Genomic DNA, 12470 nt, shown 5'->3' on the forward strand with positions numbered 1-12470 from the left:
GTGTTGGTATGGTGGGGAAATGTTAGGAGATGTCAGTGTAGGTGCCAGGGATAGTTGAGTTCAGTGTGGGTACTAGGGAGGGGGGAGGTCAGTGTGGGTATGGTGGGGATATTTGAGATGTCAGTGTAGGTGCCAGGGAGAGTTGAGGTCAGTGTGGGTACTAGGGAGGGGGGAGGTCAGTGTGGGTGTGGTGGGAATATGTGAGGAGATGCCAGTGTAGGTGCCAGGGAGAGTTGAGGTCAGTGTTGGTACTAGGGAGGGGGGAGGTCCAGTGTGGATGTAGGGTGATATGTGCGGAGAGGTTAATGGTCAGTGTTGGTGCCAGGGAGAGTTGAGGTCAGTGTGGGTACTAGGGAGGGGGAGGTTAGTGTGGGTGTGGTGGGGATATGTGAGGAGATGTCAGTGTAGGTGCCAGGGATAGTTGAGGTCAGTGTGGGTACTAGGTAGGGGGGAGGTCAGTGTGGGTATGGTGGGGATATGTGAGGAGATGTCAGTGTAGGTGTCAGGGATAGTTGAGGTCAGTGTAAGTACAGGGGGTGGGGGGTCGGCGTGGGTGTGGTGGGGATATGTGAGGAGCGGTCAGTGTTGGTGCCAGTAAGAGTTGAGGTCAGTGTGGGTACTGGGGGAAGAAGCCTGTCAGGGGAGGCACCATATTACCTACCTGAACCATATTCTACCTGAAGTGTTACTCGCGTATGTGGTGGGAGGAGTTTGTTGTAGTTAGTGGGCGGAGCTTACCACGGATGAGGGGCGTGGCTTCTCCCGGCCGAGGGGCGGGGTTTCTCGCGGCGAGGAGCAGTGCCTAGTCCGACATCTCCATCTCCCTGCAGCTCGGGGTCACGTGACAGGCTCTGTGCTTCTCCAGTGACATCACACTCCTCAGCATCCCATCACTGCCCCCTGGAGGCAACGACTAGCATTACACGTGTCTGCTAGAGACCACTCCTCCACTCCCAGCAGCGATCTCCGCTCTCTGCCTCCCTCTCACCCCCGCAATCTGCCCCCGAACAGCCGCCTCCCCGCCGCTAGCTCTGTGACCGCCAGGGGGCACCCATGGATCGTGGCATTTCCACAAGAAAGCGGCGGCATTCCTCAGGGTTTCCTGTTCGGGTCTTCAGGGGGAGGTACGGAGATGGAGAGACAGCAGGGGTCCCGGGTTTGCGGGTCGCCGATCGCCTGAAAACCCGCAAGGAGGCCGGACAAGAAGCACAAGTCTGGCGCGCGGAGGATGTGTCTGTTCTCAACGTGGTCCTCTCTGTGGCTTTATAAGGGAGCTCCGCTGTAGGAGTGAGGCACTCGCCTCGAGACCTCTGTCGCTGATCGCAGCTCCGATGCCGCACACTGAAGAAGGAAGGAATGTTTTGGTAATTATTGTTTTTTTTTTACATTATTTAAACAACAATCATAGAGTCACATATAAGGATTTCAATACAGCAATTATGGTAATTAAAGCGGCATATATAGTAGCCAGAGAGTAGGTATGGAACCAGCTATACCAAATGATATCGTAAATGACTGTTATATATAACTGTCAAATGGCTATAAAAAAAAATCTGTGTGTGTGTGTGTGTGTGTGTGTGTGTGTGTGTGTGTGTGTGTGTGTGTGTGTGTGTGTGTGTGTGTGTGTGTGTGTGTGTGTGTGTGTGTGTGTGTGTGTGTGTGTGTGTGTGTGTGTGTGTGTGTGTGTGTGTGTGTGTGTGTGTGTGTGTGTGTGTGTGTGTGTGTGTGTGTGTGTGTGTGTGTCAAAATTTTGTTGAAAAGATAATCAAAGTCATTATATAAGAAAAGCCAGTGAGCCTCACGCAGGAACCAATACATCAATACATCAGTGTGAATTATGAAAAGAGGTAAACAAATATGATCACATCCTTAGTTCAGAATAGACTATCAACGAAATGCAAACAATGCTGTTTTTTCCCCCACCTGATGACGTCACAATACTCACCTGGGTATAAATACAGGATGCTGGGATTACCTGATGACCTCACAATACTCACCTGGGTATAAATACAGGATGCTGGGATTACCTGATGACCTCACAATACTCAGCTGGGTATACATAGAGGATGCTGGTATTACTATCTGATGACCTCACAATACTCACCTGGGTATAAATACAGGATGCTGGGATTACCTGATGACCTCACAATACTCAGCTGGGTATACATAGAGGATGCTGGTATTACTATCTGATGATGTCACAATACTCACCTGGGTATAAATACAGGAGGCTGGGATTACCTGATGACCTCACAATACTTAGCTGGCTATACATAGAGGATGCTGGTATTACTATCTGATGACGTCACAATACTCACCTGGGTATAAATACAGGGTGCTGGGATTAACTGATGACCTCACAATACTCAGCTGGGTATACATAGAGGATGCTGGTATTACTATCTGATGACGTCACAATACTCACCTGGGTATAAATACAGGATGCTGGGATTACCTGATGACCTCACAATACTCAGCTGGGTATACATAGAGGATGCTGGTATTACTATCTGATGACCTCACAATACTCACCTGGGTATCAGTACAGGATGCTGGGATTACCTGATGACCTCACAATACTCACCTGGGTAAAAAAAAAGGATGCTGGTATTACCTGATGACCTCACAATGCTCAGCTGGGTATCAATCAGTACAGGATGCTGGGATTACCTGAGGACCTCACAATACTCAGCTGGGTATCAGTACAGGATGCTGGGATTACCTGATGACCTCACAATACTCAGCTGGGTATCAGTACAGGATGCTGGGATTACCTGATGACTAGAGTTGGGCCTAACCTCCGATTTTAGGTTCGCGAACCCTGTTCGCGAACTTCCGCGAAAGGTTCGGTTCGCGAAAAAGTTCGCGAACCGCAATAGACTTCAATGGGGAGGCGAACTTTGAAAGTTTAAAAAAATTCTATCAACTGCAAAAATTATAGAAAACATGTTTCAAAAGCTCTAATACCTGGAGCCACACCTAATTAAGTGAAAGACACATCACTGCTGGAGGACCCTCCCTCCCTCCTCCAAGCAAGGTCCTTTATACCATTTGCCTGCCTACACTAATTAGTTATGGGACAGCTGCTACACACTCTGCTAGGGAGATTTTAATTGGCCTCCCTTCTCCCTCCTACCGGAGGGAGGAGGGTCTCTTCTGCCAGGGAATTATACTATTTTAAAAACCAGTATACATCATACCATAGCTGGGAATACATACATGAGTATACATCATACCATAGCTGGGGATACATACATGAGTATACATCATACCATAGCTGGGAATTGAACCCAGATCTCACTGTGTGGTGGGCATGTCACCCTAAGCACTGTACCACTACAGAAGTAAGTGAAGCTAGCCTAAAATTTAACATTTATGCTAAATGCAATAGAACCATTAGGTTGCTTAAAGGAGAACTGTAGTGAGAGGTATATGGAGGCTGCCATATTGATTTCCTTTTAAGCTATACCAGTTGCCTGGCAGCCCTGCTGATCTATTTGGCTGCAGTAGTGTGAATCACACCAGAAACAAGCATGCAGCTAATCTTGTCAGATCTTACAAAAATGTTAAACACCAGATCATACCATAGCTGGGAATCGAATCCAGATCTCACTGTGTGGTAGGCACATCACCCTAAGCACTGTACCACTACAGAAGTAAGTGAAGGTAGCCTAAAATTTAACATTGATGCTCAATGCAATAGAACCATTAGGTTGCTTACAGGAGAACTGTAGTGAGAGGTAAATGGAGGCTGCCATATTGATTTCCTTTTAAGCTATACCAGTTGCCTGGCAGCCCTGCTGATCTATTTGGCTGCAGTAGTGTGAATCACACCAGAAACAAGCATGCAGCTAATCTTGTCAGATCTTACAAAAATGTCAAACACCAGATCATACCATAGCTGGGAATCGAACCCAGATCTCACTGTGTGGTGGGCACGTCACCCTAAGCACTGTACCACTACAGAAGTAAGTGAAGGTAGCCTAAAATTTTACATTTATGCTCAATGCAATAGAACCATTAGGTTGCTTAAAGGAGAACTGTAGTGAAAGGTATATGGAGGCTACCATATTGATTTCCTTTTAAGCAATACCAGTTACCTGGCTATCCTGCAGATCCTCTGCCTCCAATACTTTTAGCCCTAGACCCTGAACAAGCATGCAGCAGATCTGGTGTTTGACATTTTTGTAAGATCTGACAAGATTAGCTGCATGCTTGTTTCTGGTGTGAATCACACTACAGTGGCTGGATAGTGTACTGGTTAAGGGCTCTGCCTTTGACATGGGAGACCAGGGTTTGAATCCTGGCTAGGTCAAGTACCTATTCAGTAAGGAGTTCAAGGCAAGACTCCCTAACACTGCAGGGTGGCCTCTTGAGCGCATCCCTGTGGCTTGCAGCTCTTGAGCGCTTTGAGTCTGACAGGAGAAAAGCACTATACAAATGTTTGGATTATTATTATTACTGCAGCCAAATAGATCAGCAGGGCTGCCAGGCAACTGGTATAGCTTAAAAGGAAATCAATATGGCAGCCTCCATATACCTCTCACTACAGTTATCCTTTAAGCAACCTAATGGTTCTATTGCATTGAGCATAAATGTAAAATTTTAGGCCAGCTTCACTTACTTCTGTAGTGGTACAGTGCTTAGGGTGATGTGCCCACCACACAGTGAGATCTGGGTTCGATTCCCAGCTATGGTATGATCTGGTGTTTGACATTTTTGTAAGATCTGACAAGATTAGCTGCATGCTTGTTTCTGGTGTGATTCACACTACTGCAGCCAAATAGATCAGCAGGGCTGCCAGGCAACTGGTATAGCTTAAAAGGAAATCAATATGGCAGCCTCCATATACCTCTCACTACAGTTCTCCTTTAAGCAACCTAATGGTTCTATTGCATTGAGCATAAATGTAAAATTTTAGGCTAGCTTCACTTACTTCTGTAGTGGTACAGTGCTTAGGGTGATGTGCCCACCACACAGTGAGATCTGGGTTCGATTCCCAGCTATGGTATGATCTGGTGTTTGACATTTTTGTAAGATCTGACAAGATTAGCTGCATGCTTGTTTCTGGTGTGATTCACACTACTGCAGCCAAATAGATCAGCAGGGCTGCCAGGCAACTGGTATAGCTTAAAAGGAAATCAATATGGCAGCCTCCATATACCTCTCACTACAGTTCTCCTTTAAGCAACCTAATGGTTCTATTGCATTGAGCATAAATGTTAAATTTTAGGCTATCTTCACTTACTTCTGTAGTGGTACAGTGCTTAGGGTGACATGCCCACCACACAGTGAGATCTGGGTTTGATTCCCAGCTATGGTATGATGTATACTCATGTATGTATCCCCAGCTATGGTATGATGTATACTCATGTATGTATTCCCAGCTATGGTATGATGTATACTGGTTTTTAAAATAGTATAATTCCCTGGCAGAAGAGACCCTCCTCCCTCCGGTAGGAGGGAATGGGTAGAAGGGTAGAAGGGAGGCCAATTAAAATCTCCCTAGCAGAGTGTGTACCAGCTGTCCCATAACTAATTAGTGTAGCCAGACAACTGAGTCAAATGGTATAAAGGACCTACCTTGAAGGGAGGGTGGGTGGGTTCTCTAGCACTGAAAGCAGTGTGTTTGACAATAACATGTCTGCTGACAGTGAAATGGAGGCTAAAAATTTTTGCTCAATACAGCATTATGGGGCGAATCGAACTTCCGCAAAAGTTCGCCTGATGCAGGCGAACGCGAACCCCCAAAGTTCGCCTGGAACCGTTCGCCGGCGAACCGTTCGGCCCATCTCTACTGATGACCTCACAATACTCAGCTGGGTATCAGTACAGGATGCTGGGATTACCTGATGACCTCACAATACTCAGCTGGGTATCAGTACAGGATGCTGGGAGCCTCTGTCTTATTATTTATTTTTATTATTTAAACAACTCTTTTTATTATTTAAATAACAATCATATAGTCACATAAGGATCTCAATACAGCAATGATGGTAATTACAGCATGTATAGTAGCCAGAGAGAAAGTTATATAAACAAATATACCAAATTGTATCAGAAAGGACCTTTGCATATAACTGTCAAAAAGCTATAGCAGGGCTCTATGGAAGGAGTCACTGATGCTAGAGGTCTGCCGCTGATCGCAGCTAGGATGCCGCAAGAAGGAATATTTTAAAGTAATATTGTTTTTTAATTATTTAACACAAAGATCATAGAGTCACATTTTATATTTTTTTGTTTCAACGTTTTATTGAAGAGATAAGCAAAGTCATTTTATACACAAAAGCCACACACACTTCATGCAGGAAGCGTTACATCAGAGTGAATTATGAAAAGAAGTAAACAAATATAATCATTGCATTTAAATATCTATCCGAACAATAAGTATGCCTGTTCACTAGGGTGCGTTCATAGCTGATAGCCCAGCAGCCCCACATTGTACTAAACATGTTAAAGGCTTCCTCATTTTGCCGTATCAAATTATTTTTGATAATATCAGAGAAATTCCTTCTTTTCGTTTTTGTTGTCACTAGTGAGGAGATGCTTCCGGCGGGTGCTGGGCAAAGCTTATGTTGGGTACACACGATGCAATTTCCCACCTGATTGACCGAAATCAAGTGATTATTTCCAACTTGTCCAATTGGCTCCCGATCGATAAAAGGATCGATTTTGTGCACTTATAATTGGAAAATTGATTGCTTTATTGATCGGGTGCACTTTGGACATGTACACATGATGCAACTTCCTGTCCGATCTAGTTTTGATCGGGCAGGAAATTGCATGTGTATACCCAGCATTTCAGTGGATTGTGGGCGGAGCTTCTCACAGCTGGGGGGGGGGTGGAGAAGTCTGTCAGTGGGAAGCACCATATTACCTGGTAGGTGGAGCTTCTCACAGCCTAGGGGCGGAGCTTCTTTCAGCACATTTCTTGAAAAAATAGATGTCTGGCCACCCAGAGCCCCCCCCTCTGCAGGTGACCATCTCCAGTGTTGGAGCCGCATCTGAGCCTCCAGTGCTGACATCCCCACCTCCCTGTAGCTCCGGGGTCACGTGACAGGCTCTGTGCTTCTCCAGTCACATCACACTCCTCATAGCTTACCATCACCGCCCCATGGAGGCTCAAAGTGGCATTACATGTGTCTGCCAAAGACCCCTCCTCCATCCCCAGCAGCGATCGCCCCCCTCTCACCATGCAATATGCCCCCGAACAGCAGCCTCCCCGCCACTAGCGCTATGACCGCCAGGGGGCGCCCATGGATCAGGGGATTTCCACATGAAAGTGGCAGTATTTCTCCGGGTTTCTTGTTCGGGTCTCTTGATCTCTGTGTGCCCTGTGTTGCTGGCTGGTGTGGAGTGGCATTGACTGGCGTCTTCAAGTTCTTGGGAGGGTCAGGTAAGAGGAAATCAGCGGTGGAGGACATGGGCGGCGGCAGCCATCGGTAGCTCAGATTCACGTGGTCTTTTAGCTAAGCTGCCCACGTGACTCCGAAATTTGTAGCAGCTTCGGCAGGCGGCAGGCATTTGGCATCAGCGACGTTCCTGCTTTGCTACCGCCAGCAGAGAACGTCAGAAGAAATCAGTGGCTTGGGCAGGAGGAAGTCAGCGGCAGAGGACATCGGCGGTGGCGGCGGACATTGGTGGCTTGGAGTCACGTGGGCCATCAGCTGGAGCTGCCCACGTGACTCCGGTACTTGCATCGGCTTCGGAATGGCATGTGGCACCAGCAATGTCCCTTCTTCTCTACCACCATCAGGAAAGTGGAGGACATCGGCGGTGGAGGACATCGGTGGGTCTGTGTCACTATCGTCCCTCTGGAAGACATCAGCGGTGGAGGACATTAGCAGCTCTGAGTCACATGGGCCATCAGCTGGAGTTGCCCACGTGACTCCAGTTCTTTCAGCGGCTCCAGCTCCAGGAGGCATACTTGCCACAGATGCCAGCACAGCACGGACAGACCGGACTGCAGGGGACCCGGGACACCATCACCATTAGCCCAGGATCAAAAGCAGCCCAGCAGCATGCCTCTCCCCTAGGATTGGTGAGTATGAAACATGCATGTGTGTACATGTTGGAGGCAGGCATTGTGACTTAGTGATGTAGGTAGTGGAGGTTATTATAGCTTAGTGTAGGTAGTGGGGGCAGGCATTGTAGTTTAGTGTAGGTTGGATGGCATTGTAGTTTAGCGTAGGTAGTGGGGGCATTGTGGCTTAGTGTAGGTAGTGGGGGTATTGTGGCTTAGTGTAGGTAGTGGGGGCATTGTAGCTTAGTGTAGGTTTTGGGGGGCAGCGGTAGTAAGTATAATGTAGGTAATGGGGCAGCAGGAGTAAGTGTAGAGTAGTTAGTGTAGCTGGTGGGGCAATAAGGGTTAATGTAGGGTAGTTACTGGAGCAGCAGGGGTCAGTGTAGCTTAGCTAGAGACAGTTTGGAAAGAAAAGGACCCATACAATGCCCCTGGACCATAGACGCTACAGGTTTAGTAGTTTTGGTTTTTTTTTTCAGATTTGTGCCCTCTAAACCTAGGTGCGGCAAAAATATGAAAAAAAAAACGTGTTTCCCCGAAAGTAGGCCTTCCCTTTAAAATAAGACCAATCCCAAATTCCTAGCATGCTCGAAATATAAGGCCTACCCCTAAAATAAGCCCTAGTGGTTGTGCAAGTCCCGTCCGTCTGCCCCCCTTCCCCCACTGCCACTTTACCTCCTGCTGACCCCCCCCCCCCCTCCTCCAGAAAGACGCATCCTCTTTCTTCACTGCCTGCCAACATACCGGTAATTCAAACCGCAGGACAGGTGATTCCCCCACTGCTCCTTTATTTCCTGCTGGCCCCATTCCCCATTGCCCGCCGTCATAATTCAAACCGCTGATCAGCGGTAAACTGCGGTTAAGTCAGCTAGTTACACTGTAACAGCGCTTCCGTGTACAGGAAGTAAAATCTCTATTTACTTCCTGTTCATGGAAGTGCTGTTACAGTGTAACTAGCTGCCCTAGCTGCAGTTTACAGCTGATCAGCAGTTTGAATTATGACAGCGGGCAATGGGGAACGGGGCCAACAGGAAACAAAGCATCAGTGGGGAAATCACCAGTTTACTGCTGTCCTGCGGTTTGAATTACTGGTACAGTGAAGAGCGTGGATGGGACTTTATGGAGGAGGGGGTCATCAGAAGGTAAAGTGGTGGTGGGGGAATGGGGATCTTGCTACCTGTAAGGCTTGGGGGTGTATTCTCCACAGTCAGCATGCAACGCATGAGCTGGCGTGGAGGAGGTACACACACTAGCACAAGGAAACAGGCTATCCCTAGTATAGTGGAGGGGAGGACTGACTCCAATAGGAGATTGTGGCGCACAGAGCCGGTGCAGATCTGAGAGCCACAAACAATGCTTTCGTTATGTCTCAGCGCAAAGTAGCGCTGAGCGCATAAACCAGAACTGAGGAGATCAGGACAGGTAGACAGAATGAACGCTTGCTAGCTAGCGGCTACTTAGCGACAGCAAGCGTCCAAAACCAGACAGACTGGAATGAGGCAGCCAATGCGATGCGGCGATGGCGTGCCTCACAAAGACAGGACAGGACAGTCAGAAAATAGCAGGATTAAGATAGATGAACGTAACACAGATAAATATACAATAAGTATGTTTTCCTAGCGTATTACAATTACAGCTATCAATGAAACTATTTGTAACGTCTGACTAACATATGTATATATCGGCAATGAACCGATATATGACATAAGCAGGAACGCTGACTAGGAATGGAGTAACACAGGGAACAGGACTCAGAAGGATTCGCTATCTCTTCACAGAGATGAACGCAATCCACAAACGGTAACAGAACAGGATTCAGAAGGATTCGTTATCTCTTCGCAGAGATGAACGCAATCCACAAACAGTAACAGAACAGGATTCAGAAGGATTCGTTATCTCTTCGCAGAGATGAACGCAATCCACAAACGGTAACAGGACAGGATTCAGAAGGATTTGTTATCTCCTCGCAGAGATGAACGCAATCCACAAACAGAACCAGGAGCAGGGTAACTAACTCAGCACGGGTGGTCACGGTACGCGCAACCTACCATAACGTGCTGGAAAGCTGACTAACTGCACACAGGATATAAACAGTTCGTGTACGTATACATCAGCGACACTGATGTATCAACGTAACACAAATACAAGGAAAATAATAAACGTGCTGGTATGCATATATATTGGCAATGAACCAATATATGATGCAAAGACCAGCAAAGTATCTTTAGAACAAGAAACACGATCGAGGGCTGAAGCGACAGCAAGACAGGCTTAAGCTGAAGCTATGAAAACCCAAGGAAACTCTGCAGGAAGCAGATCTTTATACTGAGGTCATCCAATGGGAGCAGACATGCGGATTTCCACACAGGTGAATGATAATCAGTCACAAGCTGACAGCAGGGAAAGACAGACAAAGCTATGCAGCTTGCATGGAAATAGATCAGAACTGCCTGAGCTGCAGCACTACTACTTCCAGGAATAGCTGCTGCAGCAGCGATCATTACAGTACCCCCGCCCTTAAAAGCGGATTCCAGACGCTTTTCAAAACTGAAATTCCCAACAAAACAGTCTGACTGATAATTCTTGATGACCGGGACAGCCCGGCAAGACCGAATTCCAGAATCAGTCCCCACAAGACTGGACCCATCAGAACCAGAACCTACAGAACCATGCCCATAAGTACTACAAGCCCCAATGTGACACCCATCAGAACCATGATTTCCAGAAGAAAGCCCTCCGAAATTCCCTGAGCGATACCCACCGCCTTCCAGGAACCGTTCAGAAACGCCAAAGCCTTTGCAATGCCCACCGGTACTGTCTTTACTAACACAAAACCCACTGTTGAACCAGACCAAGGCACCAGGACAAGTTTTCTCAGAGACCTCCCAGAACACCTTGAAGCTCCAAAGAGATCCCCATAGGTCAGAATGCCCCTTAGGCTCACATGGAGAACTATCAAGAACCCCTATGGAACCTAGGGCAATTCCCGAGTCAGGGCCACAAGGACAAACATCAATATCAGGGCTTTCAGGGACCAGAACCATCTCTGGGCATGCAGGCAGACTGGCAACATCAGAACGTGTTCCCACTAAGGAAGCATCAGAGCACGCTAACACCTTAGACACACTTGGGCATTCTGGCACACAAAGAACATCTGGGCACACCGGCACAAGAGAAACCTCTGGGCATGTCAAGGAACTGTGAGCCTCAGGGTCAGCCAAGACAGGACCAAAACCAGGACTGGCCAAAAAAAATCATCATGACTAAACTTCGCAACTACTGGACTTTTACACGAGAATGCTGGATCAGACTTAGATGTCGCTGATTCCAGCAAAGTCAGTAACAAATCCGATTCAGGGGCACTAACAAGACAGGACAAATCTTCTGATGTATGCACTGAACCAGATAGGGACTCCACAACTACCTCTGGACTGGACAGAGACTCATTTAATACACTGGATTGGAGCTCATGAGGCGCTGCAGAACAAGTCAGTATTGCAGCAGCCCCCACTGGACTAGGCAAAACTGAGGAATTCCCTGGACAGGAAGGGGACTCTGGAACCTCTGCCACAGCGGCCAGAGAACCAGAATCTTTCAGGATACAAGGCAGGGTTTCAGGAATGCTTACTAAATCAGACTGAAATTCTGAGACTTCTGTTATTTTGACCAGAGAATCAGAATTATCCATGTTACAGGGCAAGCCTTCTGAAACATGCAGAGGACAAGGCTGGAGTTCCTCGGCTGTTACAACACTGGAGAGGGACTCAACAACATTGGTTAAATCAGACTGTGTACAGGGCAAGGTATCTGACACACTTGCTGACGAGGACAATATTTCAATGGCTTCTGCTTTGCTGGGCAGAAATTCATCAAGTTTTATTAGAGCAGACTGTAATTCCAAAACAGCTGCTAGACAAGTGAATATTACTGCAACACCAACTGAGGTAAGCAGTGCTTCAGACCCTTCTGCTAGAGGGTTTGAAATATCCAAAGTACTGGGTGAAGCATAAGACTCTGCGACAACAGCTTCACTGGACAGGATCACTGAACAGTCCATTTTGCAGGGCAAAACCATGGAAGCACCTGCTGGACAGCATAATGATTTTGTGACCTGAGTTTCATTGGAGAGATCTACTGCACAATTCATGGTACAGGGCAAATTTATGGGAAAATTTTCTGAACAAGGTAATAATTCTGCGATTTCAGGTTCACATAGCAGATGCTCTGAGCTATTCACGAAACTAGAGCGAGGTGTAGAAACAGGAAGATCAAGACACAATGTTTGCGCATCTGAATCACCATTCATTTGTAAAATTGGAAAATTCAGATGCTGGGGTTCTGAGGTTACTAGACAGGATTGCTGGGACTCGGAAACTGATGTAGTGCATCTATTGGCATCTGCTGGATCAGACAGGAGTTGAACTTTATTAACACAGGTAATTTCTGC

At 47.1% G+C, this 12470-nt stretch overlaps 1 long non-coding RNA gene across 1 annotated transcript in view; it reads left to right on the forward strand.

Annotated features, from left to right (window-relative positions):
* Positions 1 to 1284: 1284 nt before the first annotated feature.
* LOC137545897 (uncharacterized) overlaps positions 1285 to 12470 on the forward strand; it is a 104937-nt gene continuing 93751 nt past the window's right edge. The window contains exon 1 of the long non-coding RNA XR_011026118.1: positions 1285 to 1364. This is a non-coding gene — a long non-coding RNA (uncharacterized lncRNA). The remainder of the gene's footprint in view (positions 1365 to 12470) is intronic.

Source organism: Hyperolius riggenbachi, chromosome 2 (assembly GCF_040937935.1).
Source record: "Hyperolius riggenbachi isolate aHypRig1 chromosome 2, aHypRig1.pri, whole genome shotgun sequence".
Classification (NCBI taxonomy): Eukaryota; Metazoa; Chordata; class Amphibia; order Anura; family Hyperoliidae; genus Hyperolius; species Hyperolius riggenbachi.